The following is a 24,902-nucleotide window of genomic DNA, read 5'->3' as shown; positions in this document are numbered from 1 at the left end:
CCAAAAATCGTTCTTAGGATCATCCAAACTTTCACGTGTTCATCAAGTGTTCTTGACTTGATACTCCTCATCTTCGACCTTCCACTCTTCCAAGAATCACTCAAGGTGAGTTCATACCCCTACATTTTCTAGTTTTCTTTAGTTTTCATGGGGGAATACAAGTTAAAACACCAAAACATATTTGAAACTTAACTTGACAGCTTACAACAGAAAATTTGTGACCTGTTCACGAACTGTTTTACCCAACTTAAACTTAATCTTTTTCAAAACTGTTCAATATGCAAATGGTTCAGGTTTATACCTTTAAAATGACTACTTGTCATCTCCATACAATTTTTCTACAATTTATGGTGATTTTTACAAGACTGCCTATCACTGCATCAACGAAATCGGACTAGGTTGTGAAAATGAACTGGTTTGAGACCACCAAAAATTATAAGAAAATTTGTGAACATAGTATACTTTTTTTCCAAACTCTCCGAGTTTATGGATTTAGTTTTCAACTTATGATTGTTTTCTATAAATAATCTAAAATAGTGATAGTTAAGGGTTAAATTGTTAAAACAAGTTTAAGAGTTATTCACACCTTGTAACATGCTGAGCAAGGTGTGTAAGATTTTATACTTAGCTTTTTCAATGTCATTTTATTGAAATACAAGGTCATGCATAACAAGGTTTTATTTACAACATAAAACATTTTGATAAAACTATAATAGGTATAGTTTGGACACCTCATTTAAACAAAGAAATGGTAATACTATCAATTTACAAAGCGGGTATTTTATTACAAACTACGTGAACATGTTAATGAATAAATTTGTGAGACATTCATCTTCAGAGTACTCTTTAGTACAACAGAAAAGTCCTGTAGTTATAGCCAGAATCTCTTGTAGGGAGAGCGTGATAGTTGTGTATAGATCTATATTGGGTTTGACAACCCGCACCTGAGTTGCTTGCAACAACTATACCGAAAGGTCTGGGGTGACAAGTGTCATAACATTCCGACGCTTGGAGAATGTCGAGTACGAGGTCTTCGAGTCATATTATGGTTATACCAACTCACATGGGAAATTAACAAACACACCGTTTAGGGGAATTTAAGGATTTCACAAAAAGGAGTTTTATTTAAATATAAAACCACATATAAGTATGATGATTTACTTACATATACTAAGTCTTGGTTCAGTTATGACTACAATAAACCTTTTAGAAAATATTGGATTTTCTAGAAACAAACTTGTAACAAACTTTAAGGAACAACATTCATTTTTCATTCATAAATTGCTTATGAACTCACCAGCTTTAATGCTGATACTCTTTCAAACACAACTTGTATTCACAGGTAATCAGTAATACAGGTAACCACAAGACTTTTGTAGGCAAGACGCTAAGTTGCATATTTCTTTTGAACTATTTTGACATCATATGTAATTTATTTGGAAACATGTATTTTCGCAACGATGTAACCTTTTAAATTATATATATGATGGTTGTGTTTACTTTCTTCACTATGGTTATGATACTGAGCATGACGTCCTCCGCCCCCGAACGTTTCCGTCGTTCCGGTTTGGGGGTGTGACAGATTGGTATCAGAGCTTTGTTTATAGTGAACTAAGTATATCGAATCACGTAAGATATACAAACTATAAATGCAACAGGACAAAACTCCTCTGGCGTAACGTTTCAAAAATACTTTAAAAATAAAAATTCGTATTTTTATAAAAGTATTCGTACCATCGCACTCACTAGTTGAGTATCACAATGGCAATAACATAAAAGTATTGAGACAAGTTGGACACCATGATCCAGCTTCGGGGTATGTAGTCAGATCTTGGATGAATAAAGCCTGATCAACTATATTTAGCCAAGGTATGACCAACGTATGCCGAAGAAGGATCATGATGAGCAACAAGTCTTCAACTTACCAACAACCTTGAGAATTAAACACAAAAATATTATAGGAGTATTTTAACACAAATAATCACATTATAAATTTGCGATAACTAATTTCTTATACCAAAATTTCTCGCGATATCCTTCTTATCCCTATCCTCGTACAGGCGCGATGGCAGGATTTCAATTTCCGAGTGATCCCTACTTTCCCAACCAAGGGAATGCTGGTTGGATTGTGGAAGACCCAAAGGTAGATTCCGAAGAGGAACCCATGGAGGATGAAGAATCCGTAGACGGTGAAGAGGATGAAGACTCAGATGGAACCGACTCAGAACCCGAAGTTTATAACCCACACCCTGCCATATCCCTCCGCAAACTTCCAAGACCCGATACCCTAATGGGCTGAAACTATACATCGATGGAGCAAAGAGCAAGGTCAACGACCTCCCTATGGCATGGAACGAGGTTTTTATGACCTCGGCCAAGGAGGGTCAACTGACAGAGCCCTTCCTATCATGGTTCACCATGTCGCACACCACGAGGAGAAAACTAAGGTACACACCCGACATCTCATGGAAGTTGGTGCCACCAGCCATGTCAACTCCGTTCGTATTCTTCGGTTGGATGATGACCACGATCGAAATCGAGACCGCACCGAGCTTCTTCGACGGGAGATGGCTGTGACCCGAGCTAAAGTACAAGAACTCCGAGAACAACGAGCCGCTCTAGAAGGACGTCCGACAGACACAGAATGCCAGGCGGCTGAATCCATAGCCGAAATGAAGAACTTCGTGTCTTCACGTCGTGATCCTCAGAGCTTTAGCCGCCGCAAGTAGTACTTGCACTGCTCGCTTCAGCTTAATCTAGTTTTGCAGATAAATATTACTATTATTTTCTAGTATATTATGTCCGATCTCACGATTTAAGTGTTTACACTTCCGGGATCTGTTAGGCGGTCAAAAAAATTCCATACATTGATGTAACATAGACCCTTATAGGGTCAAATTTTCCTAATATTGTATAGTAAGTTATATCAATGAAATTGACACGCTATTTGCTTTATTACATCAAGTTCATGACATGATTGTTTTCAAACTAAATTTACTGGTGGCCAAATTCATGATTGCTTGATGCATAAATCAAAGTTATATATAATTAAGACCATGTCGACCTAGAAATGGTGGTTCCGCCTTGGATCCTGTTCCTTGTTTGGTTGTGGGCCTAGGGCAGACCCATTAGATTCAAAAGTTTATTTAATCTTAATCATATATAAATATTATACATCAGACGGTTGATGGATGGGCCCAGTATGGATTCTATCACAGACATTTCATGTAAATCAAATCTATCAACATTCATAAAGTCTATATTTTATTATCTATAGACCTCTAGTATGAATGGATTCATACAATATCTTTACAAGTCGAAATCATGATGCACATAAAGAACTAATAATGTTAGTTTAACTCTCGACTTTTGGAGCGCTATCAAAGACTTATTGTCTTTTCATTCTTGTTATGGCAGAAAATGCCACCTCGTAGAAATCCTAGACGTGGCGGCGCCGCAGGAGCTACACCACCGCCACCACCACCTCCACACCCCCTCAGTTCGACCCGGTAATCTTCCAGGCTGCGTTAACAGCCGCAATGTCCCAAATCAACACCAATAATGCGGGTGGTGCGAGTAATGGTGCCACAAATTCTATCAACAGGGACAGTCAGTGACGCTCGAGAGAGTGTACCTACAAAGACTTTACTAATGCCAAACCAAAAACCTTCAATGGGAGCGGAGGTGTCATAGCATTGCTACAATGGTTCGAGAAAACTGAATCCGTCTTTGAAATATGTGCATTCCCTGAAGCAAACAAGGTCAAGTTTGCAGCATGCACATTCTCTTAAAGGGCACTCACCTGGTGGAATGGCCACATCAAGACATTGACACTTCCGATGCCTAACTCGATAACATGGGAAGATCTGAAAACCATGTTGATGAAGGAATACTGCCCAGGGGGCGAGATACAAAATTTGGAAGAGGAACTTTGGGGTCTCAAAATGATAGGCTCTGACATCCTGTCTTATACCTCAAGGTTTAGTGATCTAGCCATACTGTATCCGGGGATGGTTCCGTCGGAAAGCAAGAAGGTGGAAAGATACATATGGGGACTATCTTCCTAACTTCAAGGGAACGTATTGGCCTCAAAGCCAACTACCTTTGATAGTGCCAAAGAACTAGCACAACAACTCATCGACCATAAAGCCAGCCATGGCACTGTGACAACCACCTCCAAGCAAGCTAAAGGGGGAAACAACAAAAGGAAGTTCTGGAACAAGAAGAAGGGTCAATCTGCTCAAGACCCTGCCAAAAAGCAACAAGTGGTTGTTGTGAACGCCGCCACAACTACTGCCAACCCAACCTTGACAAAGCAATGCGTCGGGAACATGCCAAAGTGCAACAAGTGCAACTTTCAACACAATGACGTTTGTCGTAAAATGCACTGCACCAACTGTAACAAAAAGGGGCACACCACTCGATTTTGTAAAGCTCCAGTCCAACAAAACGCACAAGCTGCCAACGCCAGAGCAAGTCAAACTTGCTATGGTTGTGGAGAGGCAGGACGCTTCAAGCGGAACTGCCCGAAGGCAAGAAACCCCAACCCTGGTGAAGTGGGCAGAGTTCTGGCGATAGGACATGAAAAAGCAGTTGCAAACCCAACTGTGGTCACCAGTAGGTTTCTCCTCAACAATACATACACATGCATTCTTTTCGATAGTGGCGCGGAGAAAAGCTTCGTGAGCCATCAATTTAAAAGTTTGCTTAAAAAAACCACAAACACTAAAAGATACATTCACCGTAGAAATGGCTAACGGAAAAACAGAGAACACTAATGAAATTTACATCGGGTGCACCCTCACCCTAAACAATCACTCTTTCCAGATCAACCTTATGCCGGTCACCATAAAAAGTTTTGATGTCATTATTGGCATGGATTGGTTATGCCTCACCATGCCGAAATCCTATCTCACGAAAAGGTCGTTCGCCTTAATCTACCAAATGGCGAAACCCTCGTCGTCTATGGCGACAAACCCAGCTCAAGCTTTCAGATCATTTCGTGTGTCAAGGCCCAAAAGTACCTCCGCAAGGAGTACCACACCTTCCTAGACAACGTCGTGGATAAGAAACAAGAAGCTAAAAACATAAAGGAAATTCCGGAGGTCTGTAAATTCCCTGACATATTCCCGGAAGACCTTCCAGGAGTGCCCCCTGCTAGGCAAGTCGAATTCCGAATCGACCTAATTCCTGGAGCTACTCCTGTAGCCAAATCGCCATACCGTCTAGCCCCACCCGAAATGAAGGAATCGTCTAGTCAATTGAATGAACTACTAAGCAAAGGCTTCATAAGGCCAAGCTTCTCGACTTGGGGAGCACCAGTCTTATTCGTCAAGAAAAAGGATGGATCGTTCCGCATGTGCATTGACTACCGTGAATTAAACAAACTCACTATTAAAAAGTGATACCCTTTGCCTCGAATCGATGACCTCTTCGACCAGCTACAAGGAGCAAGTTTCTTCTCAAAGATGGACCTTAGATCAGGATACCATCAACTATGACTTCAAGAGGAGGATATACCCAAGACAGCCTTTAGAACGCACTATGGTCACTACGAGTTTGTAGTGATGCCTTTCGGCTTATCAAATGCACCCGCGGTGTTTATGGGCCTGATGAATTGGGTGTGTTGACCTTACTTAGACAAGTTTGTGATTTTTTTCATCGACGATATACTAGTCTACTCCCGAAGTGAGGAAGAACACAACTAGCATTTACGTCAAGTCCTGGAGAAACTGAGGGCAGAGAATTTGTACGCAAAATTCTCAAAGTGTGAGTTATGGATTCAAGAAGTGGATTTCCTCGGATATGTAGTCAGCAAGGAAGGAATACATGTGGACCCTTCAAAGAACAAGGCAATCGAAAGTTGGACAGCGCCAAGAACGCCCACAGAAATCCGTCAATTTTTAGGACTTGTCAGTTACCATCGAAGATTCATCCAAAACTTCTCCAAAATCGCAAAACCGCTCACCAACTTGACTCAGAAAGGAGTAACTTTCGTCTGGGGGGATAAGCAAGAGGTTGCGTTTCAAACACTGAAGCAAGCTCTATGCAGTGCTCTGATCTTGTCCCTACCAGATGGGAACAGAGGACTTTGTGGTTTATTACGATGCATCAAACCAAAGTCTTGGATGTGTGTTGATGCAACAAGGAAAGGTCATTGCCTACGCCTCAAGACAGCTGAAGACGCATGAGATAAACTATACAACACACGATCTCGAACTAGGAGCGGTAGTTTTCGCCCTAAAAATCTGGAGGCATTACCTCTACGACACCAAATGCACTATCTTCACCAATCACAAAAGCCTTTAGCATATCCTCAACCAAAAAGAACTCAACATGAGGCAAAGACGATGGGTAGAATTGCTAAACGATTACGAATGCGAGATTCGTTATCACCCAGGAAAAGCCAACATGGTTGCAAACGCTTTTAGCAGAAAGGAATACTTTGGCCGACGAGTAAAGGCATTAACCATGACCATCCATTCACACCTGTCCACACAAATCAAGGAGGCACAAGAAGAAGCCTTAAAACCAGGGAACGTAATAGGTGAAGCGTTGATAGGAATGGACAAAAATCTTGAAGTCAGGGATGACGGGGTTCGTTGTCTCATGAACCGGATCTGGACACCGAAATTTGGTGGTGGATTCAGAGACGTTGTCATGAACAAAGCTCATAAAACTCGTTAATCAGTGCATCCTAGCTCATGCAAGATGTATTTAGACCTCAAGAAGCTGTAATGGTGGCCAAACATGAAATCCGGAATAGCTACCTTCATGGGCAAGTGCCTGACTTGTGCAAAGGTTAAGGTGAAGTATCAGAAGCCCTCGGGACTACTTCAACAGGCAATGATACCCGAGTGGAAATGGGAGCGGATTACAATGGATTTCATTACCAAGTTACCTAAGACAGTAGGTGGACTTGACACCATTTGGGTAATTGTCGACAGATTAACCAAATCCGCTCACTTCCTACCAATAAAGGACACCGAAAAAATGGAGAAACTGACAAGGATCTACATTAAAGAAGTTGTGCGACTTTACGGAGTACCGGTATCCATTATCTCCGATAGAGATAGTCGTTTCACGTCACGATTCTGGCAGTTACTGCAGAAGGCTATGGGAACTAGGCTGGACATGAGTACAGCCTACCATCCACAGACCGATGGGCAGAGTGAAAGGACCATTCAAAAGTTAGAGGACATGCTAAGAGCTTGTGTGATGGACTTTGGTAAAACATGGGGTGCTCACTTACCCCTTATCGAATTCTCATACAATAATAGTTATCACACTAGCATCAAAGTTGCTCCGTTCGAAGCCCTCTATGGTCGTAAGTGCAGATCACCCCTGTGCTAGGCTGAGGTGGGCGATACGCAACTAGCAAAAGGGCAAGTTCCTAACAGCACACTCACTGGCCCAGAGATCATAAGGGAAACAATAGAAAAGATCGTCCAAATTCGAGAACGGATGAAGGCTTCATAAGACCGAAAAAAGAGATACACCGATAAAAGACGGAAGCCTTTGGAGTTCCAAGTTGGAGATCGAGTACTACTGAAAGTATCACCTTGGAGGGGATTAATACGTTTTGGAAAATGTGGGAAGCTAAATCCAAGGTATATCGGGCCATTCGAAATCCTCGCCAGGATTGGCCCGGTGGCATACATGCTTCGATTACCACAGGAACTCAGCAACGTGCACCCTACCTTTCATGTGTCGAACTTAAAGAAATGTTTGTCTGATGAGACACTTGTCATTCCTTTGGAAGAAATTGAGATCAATGAGAACCTCCACTTCATAGAGGAACCTGTTGAAATCATGGATCGAGAGGTCAAATTGACGAAACAAAGCCGCATCCCCATCTTAAAGGTCCATTGGAACACCAAGCGAGGACCCAAATTTACATGGGAATGTGAGGATCAAATGAAGCAAAAGTATCCACATCTATTCCCCAACCCATGAAGTCCCTCTCAAAATGCAAATTTGAGGACAAAATTCCTTCTAACGGGGGATAATGTGACAACCGTCAAATTCAAGTCAAAGTCAAAGTCAACAAGTCAAAGTCAAGTCACCAAGTCAAACCGGTCAATCTTGTATAATACTTGTATGATTAAAAGTTATTCTATGAAAACGTACATTTGTATGTCAAGAATTTGAATGTATCGGAAAATCTATGTGTTTATCAATATGAAACCCTAAGAAGGGAGTTAAACACATCAAAACATGACTATGGACCCTTTTGGGGACTTAAAATAATCATAAACGAAGTATAACGGAGTCCACGGACCTTGCATTGCAAGATTATTCGATGATAATGGCTAAGTATGAATCTCTCCCAAAATCTCTCTCAACTTTTTATAGTCAACCGGGTCATCCCGACCCTTAACTTGGCCAAAAATCACTCAAAACGAGAAGTTATATTGAAAAACGGCTATTTAGGGCCGAAACCCTCTTAGAGGAAACCTCTCAGGGCCGAACTTCTCTTAAGAACCGAAGATGTCAGAGGTGAGCTTGTCAGAAGCGAACTACCCTTCTCGGACCGAACCCCTACGAACCGAACCCTTCGGGCCCGATCCTCCACCTTCGGTCCCTCCTTTTTCCTCTCTCGATCCTCAGCCATAAGCACCGAACCCCTCGCAGGTTCGCTTCCTTCTTCCGGTTTTCGACAACTTTCCCCTCCTAAGCCCGTTTTTTACAGGATTTTTTCACCAAATTCATACTTTTACCATTTTAAACCCCCAAAACTCATATTTTATTTACTTCTCAAGGATTTATTAATTAAAAATCATTATTTTATATTAAGAGGATATTTACCCCCACAAGTGGGTCAAGTGTGCCCACTTGCCTTCCATGTGTCATCCTCTCAATAGTCCAACCCTATCCACATCACACAAACCAAGGTAAACATCCCTTCAACTTTGCAAGTTGCTCCAACAACATTTATATAAAGAAATCCCTGGAGGATTTATTGGTTCACTTTGATCAATCCTTCACTTACACACTTCTCAAACCACCTCAAGAAAACTCTTTTCTCTCTACTTCCCACCACTTTGTGCTAGTGTTCTTAAGCTACTACTTCACTTTTGGTAATTATTTCATCTAAAATCAAGTGTTATTCCATGTTTCCATAACATCATTGAATCATCTACACACATTTTAACACCAAAAATCGTTCTTAGGATCATCCAAACTTTCACATGTTCATCAAGTGTTCTTGACTTGATACTCCTCGTCTTCGACCTTCCACTCTTCCAACAATCACTCAAGGTGAGTTCATACCCCTAAATTTTCTAGTTTTATTTAGTTTTCAGGAGGGAATACAAGTTAAAACACCAAAACATATTTGAAACTTAACTTGACAGCTTACAACAGAAAAGTTATGACCTGTTCACGAACTGTTTTACCCAACTTAAACTTATTCTTTTTCAAAACTGTTCAATATGCAAATGGTTCAGGTTTATACCTTTAAAATGAATACTTGTCATCTCCATACAATTTTTCTACAATTTATGGTGATTTTTACAAGACTGCATATCACTGCAGCAACGAAATCGAACTAGGTTGTGAAAATGAACTGGTTTGAGACCACCAAAAATTATAAGAAAATTTGTGAACATAGTAGACTCTTTTTCCAAATTCTCCGAGTTTACGGATTTAGTTTTCGACTTATGATTATTTTTCTATAAATAATCTAAAATAGTGACAGTTAAGGGTTAAACTGTTAAAACAAGTTTAAGAGTTATTCACACCTTGTAACTGTTGGATTAGTGTCTAAGTCCATAACTATTTTGGTATGTACTTGACCCGATGGTGCATGGTCTTTTTGGGTTGCCTTCACCAAAGCAACTTGATAGGATGAATTATGGAGAGAAAGGATTAAATATGATTTATTAATATATTATAGGAATAATATATTAAAGTAGAAATCATATTGTTTAATTAATATTAGTCAATAATTAATTGGAAATTAGTTTTGTGACTAAAAGAGATTAATTAAACTTAAGGGACTGGAATTGTAATTATAAGATAATTGCAATTTGGGCCATGGATTGCCTTTTATTATAAGGTGGACGAATTCTATGGGGGAAGCCCATATGAAGTCGTCCAAGGCCTTGAGAAAAGGGCTCCATGGGTTGCTTAGGGCTTAAGCATCCAAATTAGGGTTTCCTTGTTAGATAACCACAATTGCCTCACTATATATAGAACCCTTAAGGCTCAAAAACGTGGAGAAGCAACCTTCTAGGGTTTTCACACGGTTTTGGCAGCCTCCATCCTCTCTCCTCTTCATCCTATTGCTTATGGTGTTTGTGAACCATTAGAGGAGTGACACTTGTGACTCTAAGCCTTCCAAAGTCAATTCAAGAAGGAATTGGGATTGTTATTGCTACATAACAATCAAGGTAATATCTTAAACCTAATTATATGTTAATATTGATTTCCATATGCTAGAATTAGGGTTTATAGTCTTGGATAACTTGCATGTACAATAGAGAAACCTAGATCCAAGCATTAGGGTTTGTATGAGCACATAGGATGTCTTATGACCAAAACCCATCAGTGGTATCAGAGCCTAGCTTGGTTTCAATTGTATTGATGCATTGTATAACTGGAAAATTCGATTTTTTGGATTCTGGAGGCTGGACTCACCGAGTCCATGGCTGAACTCGCCGAGTCCATGCAAACTCGACGAGTCCAAGGCTGACTCGACGAGTCAACTCGTCAGATGGAGGGTATTTCGCGATTATATGATATATTTGACTATATTTTTGATCTAATTGAAGATATTTATCAATTAATAAGATAATTGTTTCCTTATAAGATAATTGATTAATTATTTTGAGTAAATTGATAAATTGTTTTGCAAGAAATCATTAAATAAATCAAATATGGATAATTATGTGATTAACTGTTAATTTAGATTATTTGTTATTTGATCCTTGTTGTTATGAAAAGTTTCATATTTTTCCCTTTAGGTTTTATAGTTTAAATTTGAACCCAAAAGTTTTGTTGTTTTGAAATTTAAATAGTTGAAACCTTAATGTTTTGAAAAAGGTTTCAAAACTTGCCCTCAAGTTTTGGAATTTAAATTTTGATTAAATGGTTTAATTTTGATGTATATTTAAATTCTAAACCCTAATGTGTTGAAATGCTTCAAAACTTGCCCTCAAGTTTTGGAATTTAAAAGTTGATTAAAAGTTTAATTAGGAATGTTAAATTCTAAAACTCTAGTATAGTTTTGAAAAAGTTCAAATCACACCCTTATGGTTTCATTAATTAATTAAGGTGTATAATTAAAAGAGGTTTAATAAATCCATAAAAGTTTAGGTTTACAATTTAATTGAATTAAAAGTATAATTGTTAAATTGAACCACCTAATATTTTAAAAGTGTAAAATACACCCTATACTATATATATAACATTAAAAGTCTAACATTATATATATGTATGAGTAAAAGTCAGTCTTACCGTTAGTAGGCCTCATTCACGAAGCTGGTCTATAAGGGGTGTTTAAGGAAATTGCCTATAAAATATCGATTGAATGGGTATCCACTCTTACCCACCGCACTCTTGACTAGTGGAGGGTCGTTAGCCGAACGGGTAGGATAGGACGAAACCTTCCATTATAAGTATAATGAAGTATAAAAGTAACTAAATGTTTTCATAAAATTCCCAATCTTAGTTACTTAGGCAAAAGTGAATTGATGCAATTCCATGAAATTACACTTTGTGCCCTTGCGAAGACGTTAGTGGAGCGTGTGTGGTTTACCGGCACACTAAATGGTTCTAAGCAAAGGTAGCAAAGGGTGACTCAATGTTTGTCATAGTTCGGTGGAGCATGTGTGGTTTACCGGCACATTGAATAGGTGACTGTAACATGTGAGGGCACCATGTAATTTTGCATGGTTATTCACACCCACTTTGTGATCCTCGACATCCCAGTCACAAACAAGAGGGGCATATCGAGATATAAACATGCCATTGAAAGTTCAATGTATCTCAAAGGATCTAGGAGTTTTCATAGATTTAAAACTTAAATTTCTTTTTCGTTTTTCGTGGTGGAAATTCGTGAATCATCATTCACTTACCTTCAAATATTCTGCAATTAGGGTTACGGCATCCCTCTCCCGAGTTGTAGAATATTGTGTTGGGTCCTAGACTTAGTATTTCATATGGGTGATTTACTAAGGACTCAATCTATCAACTAACTTGAATTCGTTTTTCTCCCGTTTTGTAGATGTCAAAGTTCGACAACTATGGTCATCTCAAATCCCGTGGAACAAGCATTCCACATGAAGATGATATTCCACGATTCGATCGAGGAACAAGAGATCATACTTCACTTCCTCCTCCTCCTCTAATTATTCTCCCTAACCCACAAGTTCAAAGGCTTGAAAAGTTCAAGATCACTCAAGCCCTTTTGGCAAGTAAACATAAAGAAGGAAAGTCGGTGTGTGCACACGTCCTAGGGATGAAGTCACACATTGATAGGTTAAGAATGTTGGGATCCGTTTTCTGTGAGGAAATGGCTGTTGATTGGGTTCTTCAGTCACTTCCTAACTCGTATAGTGAGTTCGTAAGAGAGTACTATATGATGAACCACGACGTGACCCTTATAGATCTCACCTATATGCTTATTGTTGCTGAATCGGCAATGGTTAGGCGCAATAGAAAAGCAAAGTTGACTGGTGAATCTGCCTTCAAGACCTCTATGGATATAGACAATGGCAACGAAAGACATGTTATGATCGAAAAGGTTGATCATAAGAGAAAGTCAATGTCTGAAGTAGTTCCATGTCATGTTCCAAAAGAGTCAATTTGCTTTTATTGCCAAGAGAAAGGGCATTGGAGACGAAGCTTCCCTATTTACCTAAGAGATCTAAGAGATGGGAGAGTCAAAACGTATGGCTTTGCTTTAGGTAAAATCCATTGACTAACTCTTTTAAGCTTCTATTCTAGATTCTTAATACATAATGTGATAAGATTACAATTGATGTTTTGTAGGATCGAAGAAAAGAAAGGAAGCTTAAAGGAAGAAGTGAGCAAAATCTAACCGTGAAGGAATGGATTTCGATCGCATTTCTCGAAGATTAGATTCTTGAGCTACTACTTAGAGTTAGAATTAGATTGCTAAGAAAGATGTATTAGCATAGGTTTTCAATGAATTGCATTGTAAGGACAAAAATTTTTCCACAATAAAATAAATTTTGATTTTATATTATTTATTTATCCTTGCAATGGCGTATATGAAAAATTGATGTTTGGATGTTTCTATTATTAGCAATAATGGATTTGGTTCTTATTATGTTATTTATGGAAAGTCGAGAATTTACCAAATAAGGAGAGTTTCTCATCGCCCAAGTTTCAATTGGACAGAAACTTTGAATCATGCAACTTGGTTGCACGATGAATGAGAAATTTCACATTTGGAAATTAGACTAATTCATTGACAAAGTGTCAAGTGAAGGACTAGGAGATCGAGCACACAAAGTTGCGTGTTGATCAAGTCCACCATAAGAGTAAATGTGATTATACTTACAAGATTAAGTGTAATTTTGAATTGATTAAAGGGTTTAGATCAATAGCAGAATGAATAAGAAGAATCAAGTAGGCAGAAAGATAAAAGTTTCTCCATTCTAAGAAGATGGGAGAGTACCTTTTATGCTTTATGATAGGTCTTAATGATTAAGAACCATATCTCAATTGATCCTTTAAGTGAGTCTTAGTACAATTGTATGTCTAAGAAGAGGAATCAAGAATTGAAGAAATGGTTAAATCAATAAGTCAATCATACTTCGTTCCAATAACAAGTCTTAAAGTTAAGATTGTGACAATGAGTGACAAGAATTAGAAAGGTTTATAACGTTCATCAAATGTGGAAAGTTGTGATGTCTTGGATTAGACAAAGATCAACTAGGACCAATTTATGAAGCGTTTTGAAAAAAAAAACTACACTAACTCTTGAATATTTGTTTGTCAAGAAATGTTTTGACAAGAGAATCTTATATGTCAAGGAGTCAGTGGGAGTCTTAATGGTCTTGAAAGGTTTCAAGAACAAATCAAATAAACCTTATCGATCATCACTAGCACACGAGTTGAGGTTTACAACATATCGTGTTGACATTATTTAGTTTCTGTGCCAATCCAATCGAGTTAATTATGCATGTGAGTCCTATGAGTTCTCATTTTGAACGCATAAAAGGCAAAGCACCTTAATCAATGAAAGGTACATTGATAGGAAAGGGTGAGCTGCTTAACTACTTGGAAGACATGGTGGGCAGCTGTGCTACCATAAAGGCAAGAAATCGAGATCAAGAAAGTTCGATCCATAAGAGTTTGAATTTGTCGTAAACTTTGGTTTTGACAAATTCACATGGATAGGAACAAATACACTGTTTAAATCTAAGTGTCATAAGATTTCCTCCTTCATGAAAATGATTGTGAGGAAATGCTTTCACTAAGACAGATTTTAAGAAGATAGTGATTGTAAAATTGCATTCTCGAATTCAATTATGGTTACGGCATCCCTTTCCATAATTTGAATTGTGAGGTTTGGCAATTAGTCTTAATTGTTTAGACACACATATGAACTATCGAAGGCAAATGTGTACAAGTTCAAGAAACCTTGATAAAAGATTATCAAAGCACTAAGTATTAGAAACATGAACTTAAGAAATTCAATAAGCATTGTTTTTCTGAAAGTTAAGATGTTTATGAATACATGTCGAAGCTAGTGGGAGCATAAGTGTTACGTTTTATAATAATCATCAAGATAGTGGGAGCATAAAAGTTATGATTGTATGATTATTAAGGAAAGTATTGCAAGGTTAGCAATATTAATTATAGAAAACAAGAGTCATACTTTGCAAAGTCGCAATAGTTGAAGAGTTGTTTTGCTATAATTAAGGGAGAGAATATTATGCTTCATTTCAAATCTAAAGGCTTAGGTTGTGGAATGTTAATAAAATTTAGTCAAAGGTACATAGTGTGTTCTTAAAATTTCGATTATGATTACGGCATCCCTCTTCACAATTCGAATTTTGAGAACATAGCAAATAAAACCTTATGCGTCGTGTCCCATACGCTTCGGGTATAGGATCGATTGCAAATGCTTTAATGTTTGACCATTCTAAAAATTTTCCAAATGTCGAGCACATTTAGAGGGAAAAAGGACTAGAATCGGTTTAGACTAAAATAATTAAACAACTATCAAAGGACAATCCAAAGTTCGACGAGGATTGGTCGCTTGTGAGTAGTTGGAAGTATAGTATTGGAAAATATGGAAATGTTTCCGTATTGGATGGACCATATCGACATTATTATGAATAGACAAGATTCTATTAAGAATAAGTTGTCATATGGAAAATATGGAAATGTATCCATATTGGGAATTGAATATTGAAAAATCTATGACTAGATTAGAAACTTTTATGCAAAGGGATGTTCAAAGGAATGTACCTTGAGTGAGAGACATCATATCTAAGGAATTGTCTTGTAACAATCTCCAATAGAGGACTTTGTAATATCATTGGCAATAGTCTTTGTGACTTTGGTGCAGTGACATTACAAAAGAGATCATTGCATAAAATGTTAGAATCTATCATATTCTATAAGTAGCAAGAATTTGATATTCTTTCACTTATGAATAGGATTTGGAGTTGTGAAATGAGAAGGATTGGAAATGTGTGATCTATTTCACAAAGTAAGAACCATAGGTAAACATTGTGTGCATGCTAGGAGCATGGGACAAGTGTTGGAATTCAAGTAAGAAGTTGATTACCCGAAACGACAAATAATGAGTAATCAATATGGTGATAAATAAAAGTGTTTTATTTATGCTCAAAGGGTTGAGGCCATATGGGATTAGTATTATTCTTGTGTTTCACATTTTCATGTTTTGACTTCTAGAATAATTGAGTTTATTAAGAATAATCGAATTATTCAAACGGGCCACAGCCGTTCATATGTTGGAAGTAGATATGAATGAAGATTGTCGTGAATTGGTGTGTGGATTGTCTAAAAGAGTATTAGACATAAGCAAATGTTTGCTGCAACGTTCATGAGTGCTTATGAATGTGATTTGAGCATTGGATTAGACCCACACTCACTTGGATCACTCCATGGATTGTATCACGAGTGATTGGTGAGACGATAACATCTTATATTCTTGAAACCGAGATGTGTGAGTTGTATCTTGCAAATCGGTTGCACATTGATAATATGTAAATGCACCAGTAACTTGGTGTTATAAAACATATTGTTGTGTGTGATTCGGTGTGTGAGTACAAGCAAGCATTGTATCAAAGTTTATCCGTTCCTTTTATCCAAAGTAGGATAAAAGCGATATCTTTTGGGCCCCTCGATGGTTTAGTGATGACAAACGTAAATGCTCGGCCGGGCTAGGGCTAATTTGATTTGTTCAATTAGTTTGTCGTCATAAATCGGGAATCAAGATATAGTACAAAGAGAATGATTTGAAATCATATCTCATATGATATCTAGAATGGAGGAATATATGATCCCTTATCTAAGGACACGCGTATCTGATAGGATCAGAGTTGACAGCGGCTTGGGAAAGCTACGATTGCAGATCAGGATCTGAAGTCATACGCATAATAGTTATTAGACTTATCCAAGTGGGAGACTATTGGATTAGTGTCTAAGTCCATAACTATTTTGGTATGTACTTGACCCGATGGTGCATGGTCCTTTTGGGTTGCCTTCACCAAAGCAACTTGATAGGATGAATTATGGAGAGAAAGGATTAAATATGATTTATTAATATATTATGGGAATAATATATTAAAGTAGAAATCATATTGTTTAATTAATATTAGTCAATAATTAATTGGAAATTAGTTTTGTGACTAAAAGAGATTAATTAAACTTAAGGGACTGGAATTATAATTATAAGATAATTGCAATTTGGGCCATGGATTGCCTTTTATTATAAGGTGGACGAATTCTATGGGGGAAGCCCATATGAAGTCGTCCAAGGCCTTGAGAAAAGGGCTCCATGGGTTGCTTAGGGCTTAAGCATCCAAATTAGGGTTTCCTTGTTAGATAACCCTAATTGTCTCACTATATATAGAACCCTTAAGGCTCAAAAACGTGGAGAAGCAACCTTCTAGGGTTTTCACACGGTTTTGGCAGCCTCCATCCTCTCTCCTCTTCATCCTATTGCTTATGGTGTTTGTGAACCATTAGAGGAGTGACACTTGTGACTCTAAGCCTTCCAAAGTCAATTCAAGAAGGAATTGGGATTGTTATTGCTACATAACAATCAAGGTAATATCTTAAACCTAATTATATGTTAATATTGATTTCCATATGCTAGAATTAGGGTTTATAGTCTTGGATAACTTGCATGTACAATAGAGAAACCTAGATCCAAGCATTAGGGTTTGTATGAGCACATAGGATGTCTTATGACCAAAACCCATCAGTAACATGCTGAGCAAGGTGTGTAAGATTTTATACTTAGCTTTTTCAATGTCATTTTATTGAAATACAAGGTCATGCATAACAAGGTTTTATTTACAACATAAAACATTTTGATAAAACTATAATAGGTATAGTTTGGACACCTCATTTAAACAAAGAAATGGTAATACTATCGATTTACAAAGCGAGTATTTTATTACAAACTATGTGAACCTGTTAATGAATAAAGTTGTGAGACATTCATCTTCAGAGTACTCTTTAGTACAACAGAAAAGTCATGTAGTTATAGCCAGAATCTCTTGTAGGGATAGCGTGATAGTTGTGTATAGATCTATATTGGGTTTGACAACCCGCACTTGAGCTGCTTGCAACAACTAGACCGGCAGGTCTGGGTTGACAAGTGTCATAACATTCCGACGCTTGAAGAACGTCGAGTACGAGGTCTTCGAGTCATAGTATGGTTATAACAACTCACATGAGAAATTAACAAACACACCGTTTACGGGAATTTAAGTATTTCACAAAAAGGAGTTTTATTTAAATATAAAACCACATATAAGTATGATGATTTACTTACATATACTAAGTTTTGGTTTAGTTATGACTACAATAAACCTTTTAGAAAATATTGGATTTTCTGGAAACAAACTTGTAACAAACTTTAAGGAACAACATTCATTTTTCATTCATAAATTGCTTATGAACTCACCAGCTTTAATGTTGATATTATTTCAAACACAACTTGTATTCTCAGGTAATCAGTAATACAGGTAACCACAAGATTTTTGAAGGCAAGACGCTAAGGCGTAGATTTCTTTTGAACTATTTTGACATCATATGTAATTTATTTGGAAACATGTATTTTTGCAACGATGTAACCGTTTAAATTATATATATATATATATATATATATATATATATATATATATATATATATATATATATATATATATATATATGATGGTTGTGTTTACTTTCTTCACTATGGTTATGATATTGAGCATGACGTCCTCCGTCCCGGAATGTTTCCGCCGTTCCGGTTTGGGGGTGTGACCAACTCACCCCATATATGGTGACTATCACGTTGACCGAGATTTTTGTTGTTGAAATCTTAATTAACCCACACTCACTTACACGCAACCCTATGTTTCCAAAATCCAAAGATCTTTCATTTGATTCAAGTATTGAACCCTACAGTTTTATTCCAATTCATCAATCAAAATTTTCATCTTGATCGATTCTCTACTTAAATTGAAGGGTTGAGTGCAAAATGGGGGACGATGGCAATGCATAAGATGGATCCGAAAACAGTAGTTCAGATGTTGAAAGACAACGAGATTACTAAAGTGAAGTTGTTTGACGCCGATTAATCGATGATGAGTGCACTTGTCGGCTCTGACATCGAAGTTATGATTGCAATTTCGAACTATCAACTCGCCGCCATAAACGATTACAACTGATTTCACTTGATGTTGTACCTTGTGCCTTACTTGTTGTACTGTATGCATTATATGTTACATGCTCTGCTTAATTTTTCCGTTTATTGATACTGAATGCTAGTTATGAACATGATTTTCTAAAACCTGAGGGATTTACTTCACTTATATTGAAGTTTTGTATATTATTTTATGTAATTTCATGATGCATTTGCTTAATCTTAATTAGTTAAGAAAGAAGAAGACGTTTGGATATCTCAAAAATAAACTAAGACCTTCGTCTTCAATGTATGCTTCGAGCTCGAAAGTAAGAAGGGAGAAAAATACAAATATCTAGGTCTAGGACCACATACCTTCTTTAAGCTTAATTCACGAGTTCATCAAACTCTTTGAGGCAAAGAATCAAACACTTGGCGGGTAAGTCATAAATACTGGAATAAAGATGTGTAAAAGGTGGAAACCTAAGTGGATCACAATCAGAATCAACAAAGATGGTGACGGGGGAAGAAGAATCATGTTGTGAAGATGAAGAAGACGAAGCACATTGTGAAGAGGAAGAAGACGAAGCATCAGTATGAGAAAGGATTTATTTCGGTTTCTCTGTGATTTTGGAATAGTCAAGTAAGTTGGTTGTCATGCCATGGCTGATGTGTCAAATAGTGTGGACGTGACACTCCAAATCGGGTAAAACAAGTCCAAGGGACCAAAAAAACAGGTTGTTTGTGAGTTTGGCCCCTCATAAAGTAACAAAAATAGTTTATGGACTAAATAGACCAACTCTAGAAACTTCGTAGGATATTTGTGTCATTTTCTCTTTTTAAATAATATTATTTTCTTCTCGTATTTAAAGAATTATTAAATGATTAAATTTTGCCAGTTTATATATGAATTTATTTTTAATTATTAGATAATATAAAAAATTATGTACCTTTTTTTTGATAAGGTAATATTTACCTATCATTTAGTAATAAATGTATACTATAAAATCACACTTATTTTTTAATTAAAATGTTTTGAAGTAGCTACAACAATATCATTTTATGTATTTATAATAATTGAAGCTATAACTATCTAAACTTAAAAAGTATTCATGTGATAATTTTTATTATTTTCTCTTGATTTGTTTTCCTTTCATTTTAACTTGTCTTTTTTTTTTTGCCATTATAAATTTCAATTAAATTTATAAGAATTTTGATTGTAACGTTTTTTATTAACTCTTAACTTTTTGTTTTCTAAAATAAACTAAATCATTTAAGAAAGTAAAAAGTAATAAATAATCATTATAACATATCATTATTTAGAGATTATCATTATGTAATAATTAGGTTATCTAATTAGAAAATCATGTCAATAAAAAAAATTCTACACCTATATATTTTTCTTTATACACAAGTCTATAAAAAACAGTCTTTATAAATTTCAAAATTATTTAATAATTTATACACACGAGTCTATAAATTATTTTTTTTCAAATTTTAGAACTATTTAATGATTTATATTTTCTCTATCGTATTTTGTCATTTTCTTTTTGTTTTGCCATTTTCTTTTATTCTAATATGTATTTATATATTTCCAACTAATGTAATATATATTTTATTTTATTTAATTAATAAATCATAATTTTTTAGTATTCTTAATCATAATCATAAGTAAAGAAAAGATTTTTTTTAGAAAAAATATATATTTATTTGACTTTTTTTTTTCAATTTACATCATCATTTTTATGATTCCACAAAAATAAAATTTTTCTTTTTAAAGATGAATTCACTAAATAAATAACTACAAGCACACCCGAATGAGCAATATACCCTTTATTGCTACTTTTTTCTTTTATTTTCTTTTACTCTCATTAAAGATATTTATTTTCTCTCTCCTTCAAGGATATTATAATATCCTCTTTCCACCACTTTTGGGTTGTGGGCCGGAAGTCAATTGTGTAAGACTTTAGGCTTTAAGGAGGCAAGTTTAGTCCTTGTAGAAGGAGATATTGATAGTTAAAAGATTTAACCCTTGAATTGTGTTTTGGGTCGAAAGGTATAAAGGGAAAAGTCATAGGCCGGGTACTTGCATGAAATATGAATTTTTGTTCGAGAAGTTTTTAGTCCAAGATATTTAGAGACTATTATGGGGTTGTAACACCTTTACCTGGATATTAAGAACATCGAAATCGGAGTCAGAACAAAGAAGTTATGACCGTTCGAAGTTAGAAGGGTTTTGGGTTGAGCCTAATACGTTGGGTGTACAGGGAGTACGTTGGGCGTACTAGGCAAGTGTGATCGCGGACCCCAACCTAGTTCGTTGGGTGTACACAATCATGTGTCAAACCCTAATTTGAGGGTTTTGAGCCCTATTTAAGCTCCTTAACTCCCCCAAACCCTTGTCATTCTCATCATCCACCTCTCCAACGTCCCCCCATGAAACTTTAACCCTAGTTTGAGCATTGTGAGCAAAAAGAAGGTGTTTTTAAGTGCTTTGGGGTGTTCTTGGTGCATCTTGGAGAAGAATGAGCTCATTGGAGAAGTGTTAATTGCATTGGATCTTGTAGATCCAGACCTTCTTCACCTTGATCTTTCTTCTAGAGGTGACTAGTAGAGCTGATAATCGGAGCAGTGTCATGTTCAACAACATTTTCAGACTTAAAGGTGAGTTCTCCTCATTATACTTGTGGGTCGATGGTACCAATGGTGGCCCACTTGGTTATGTATCTTGGTATAGAGGATGTTGCTATCTTGTAGTGATCTGTTTGATCTGTATCCTGGTATATAGGATGTTTCTATGATATAGTGATATGTTAGATCTGCATCCTGGTATATAGGATGTTGTTATACTGTGGTGATCTGTTAGATCTGTATCCTGGTATACAAGGATGTTGCTATGTGGTAGTGATTTGTAGATCTATATGATTACTTGTACTTGCTGGCTATTGATTGTTATGGTATATGTTTATGTGATATGGTCGATTGGGTTGAGGCAGTCCTGCTATGTGTTGAAGGCCAAGATACTCGGGGTGGTCCGGATAGACTAAAGGCCTGCGAGGCGGTCCAGTCAGGCCAAAGGCTCGGAGAGCGGTCTAGATAGGATGTAGGCTCGGTGCGGCGGTCTCGTCATCCTGAAGGCTCTAAGAGCAGTCCAGATAGTCTGTAGGCCCAGTACGGCGGTCCAGTCAGGCTGAAGGCTCATGCAGGCATGCAGTTATTTGTATGGTTGTGTGATGGTACTGTGGGGGGGGGGGAATCACTAAGCTTCGTGTTTACGGTTTTAGTTTATTGTTTCAGGTACTTCAGATGATTATGACAGGACGAAGGCATAATCATGCACATTCTCTTGGTTTTGATACTGATTTGGGGACACTCTAATATATAATGCTATTTTTGGGAACAGTGTTTTGTAAACGAATGGTTTTGATTTGGATGGTATCTGAAAACAATGATTTTACTTGGTTTAAAAATGAAAAAAAAATTCGTGATTTTGGGGATGTTACAGATATTTATAATAATTATATTTATTAAATTTAAATATGTTACTTGTAACTATTTGTGTTATAATAATTATATCTATTAAATTGACATGTATAATACCGTACTAATGACAGTATAAAGTGTAAAATAAAGCTTGTTGAGCAATAAATTTAAACCAACCATTTTGTTAAATTATCGGGTGAGATCCATCCTAATCAGCAGGTTTAGATGTCAACTCAATTGTCACATATAACACCTATTGTAATGCTTTCTGTAGAACCCGAATCCGATCAAATCCCTTACCGTCTTTCATCTTCACCTGCTCCGATGTCCTCTTCTGTAGCTCCACTGATGTCTTCTTCGGCTCCAACGGTGGGCCTGATGTTGACTCCGGTAGAATCGAACACCAATCGTCGAATCAACACATCCACAAAACTACCAACTCTTCCCAAAACACAAAATCGCACCAACATATCTACGCCACCGGGTGTGGATTTAATGGCGCTATGCAAAAATAGGTTGATTAAAGAAACAATTGAGTTAATATCTTAAGGTGTGCCCGCAAGATCTGATGTTTTCGAGCTTATTTTGGAATTGTGTGACGATCTTGAACCGGGGAAGAAGGTTCAGCATCTTCTTATTCGATCTCCCTATTACGGTTTTGTGAATTTGAACTCTAAATTAATAGTACTATACATAAAATGCAACAACATGAGGGATGCACGCAGGGTGTTCGACAGAATGCGTGAGCGAGATGACTTAAGCATATGACATTCAATGATAAAGGGCTACACAGGTAACGGGGGGCCGATGCGGGTTTGTTGTTATACGACCATATGAAAGAGCTGGGGTTAACTCCAAAAAATGAGACTTTCCAATTACTTTTTCAGCATGTGCCAATGTTAATTCAATTCAAAATGCTTCAAACACTTCAAATCAATGAAGAACGACTACAATCTAGATCCAGAAGTTAATCATTATTTAGGGTTTATTGATGTTTTGGGGAAATATGGGAATCTAAATGAAGCTTTTGAATTCATCGAAAACATTCCTTTTGAACCTACATTTGAAATATGGGAATCATTGATGGATTCTACTTGAATCCATGGTGATATCGAGCTCAAAGATCGAGCCATGACATTTCTTCAACCATCAGTCGCATTACACAAACTTCCTTTACTTAATTAATCTGCAAGTAATATGCTTGAAAGGAAGAAGAACAAAGTCTATGAATATCGAAATCGAGGGCGGTGGCCCTGATGTTGGCTCCACCGTTGTCTTCTTTGGCACCGCATTCTCTCTGTTTACACCTACCACCACATCGAAAATCTCACATACACTTTCCAAGATTCTGGTTTTGGAATTAGAACGTAGGAGAAGTACATGGTGTTAATGACAAAGAAGAAGCTCCATTGTTACTGTTCGTAAGCTCTCACGTCCCAATGTAAATTGATGGATTAGTTCTATCTATGTAGCAATTAGGTTTTGGATTACGTTGCAATGATGAGTCGACTCACCACTTAGTCATTGTTGACTCACCTGCCTAGTTGGCAGTTGACAAGACATTGTAACCTTCAAAATTAGGTAAAGGGACCAAATTAACCAGTAAAACACAAGTTCGTACCATTCAAAGGCAAAAAAAAAATCATGAGGGACCATTTAAACCAATATACTAAACATTGTTGGGGTACAGTGACAATAACCTATATATATATATATATATATATATATATATATATATATATATATATATATATATATATATATATAAGTTCGTCCCCTTCAAAGGTAAAAAAAAATCACAAGAGACCATTTAAACCAATATACTAAACATTGTTGTGCTATAGTCACAATAACATATATATATATATATATATATATAGAGAGAGAGAGAGAGAGAGAGAGAGAGATCCATTATAATTGATTTTCTAAGGAACCAAACATTTTATCAAGTTTTAGAATTTATTCTTTTATCGGAAAAAAAAAACTAAAAGTATTTGCATTCATAACTTAACATTGTAAATGTTAAAAAATAAATTATATATTTTTCGGATTCACTGTGTGAATTTAGATTTGCATTGTGAATCTGCACAGATTCACACTGTGAATTTGACGAAAAAAATTAATTTTTTTTATCGAATTTGATATCATTGGAAAATTATCAAAAGTTACGAATTTATGTATTTTTAGTTTTTTTATTGATAAAAAATACTCTAAAATTTGGAAAAAAAATAGTTCATTGGTTAATAATTCTTATATATATATATATATATATATATATATATATATATATATATATATATATAGAGAGAGAGAGAGAGAGCTAGGTTTAAATGTTTTTGACAACTATTGTGTGACTGAATGCACCAATAGGAATTGAGGAATAATTAAATAATTAAAAAATTGAATAAGGGTAATTATGTAACTTTAGAATGATAATTAAAATAAAATCCCTTAATTAATGGGAATTACCATAAAAATCTCTTTGACCAACTACTTAACCCTAGCCCTAAATCTAACTCATCATCGTTTCTAATCCACGGCTTCTGCTTCTTCTTCTACAATCAATCAT

General features: G+C 36.5%; 1 pseudogene; it reads left to right on the top strand.

Annotated features, from left to right (window-relative positions):
- Nucleotides 1-22,594: 22,594 nt before the first annotated feature.
- LOC145064354 (pentatricopeptide repeat-containing protein At2g15690, mitochondrial-like) lies at nucleotides 22,595-23,590 on the top strand (annotated as a pseudogene).
- Nucleotides 23,591-24,902: the final 1,312 nt, after the last annotated feature.

Source organism: Lactuca serriola, chromosome 7 (assembly GCF_051521515.1).
Source record: "Lactuca serriola cultivar US96UC23 chromosome 7, Lser_US96UC23_V15, whole genome shotgun sequence".
Lineage (NCBI taxonomy): Eukaryota > Viridiplantae > Streptophyta > Magnoliopsida > Asterales > Asteraceae > Lactuca > Lactuca serriola.
The sequence above is the reverse complement of the archived record's forward strand: the minus strand, read 5'-3'. Positions and strand labels throughout refer to the sequence as shown.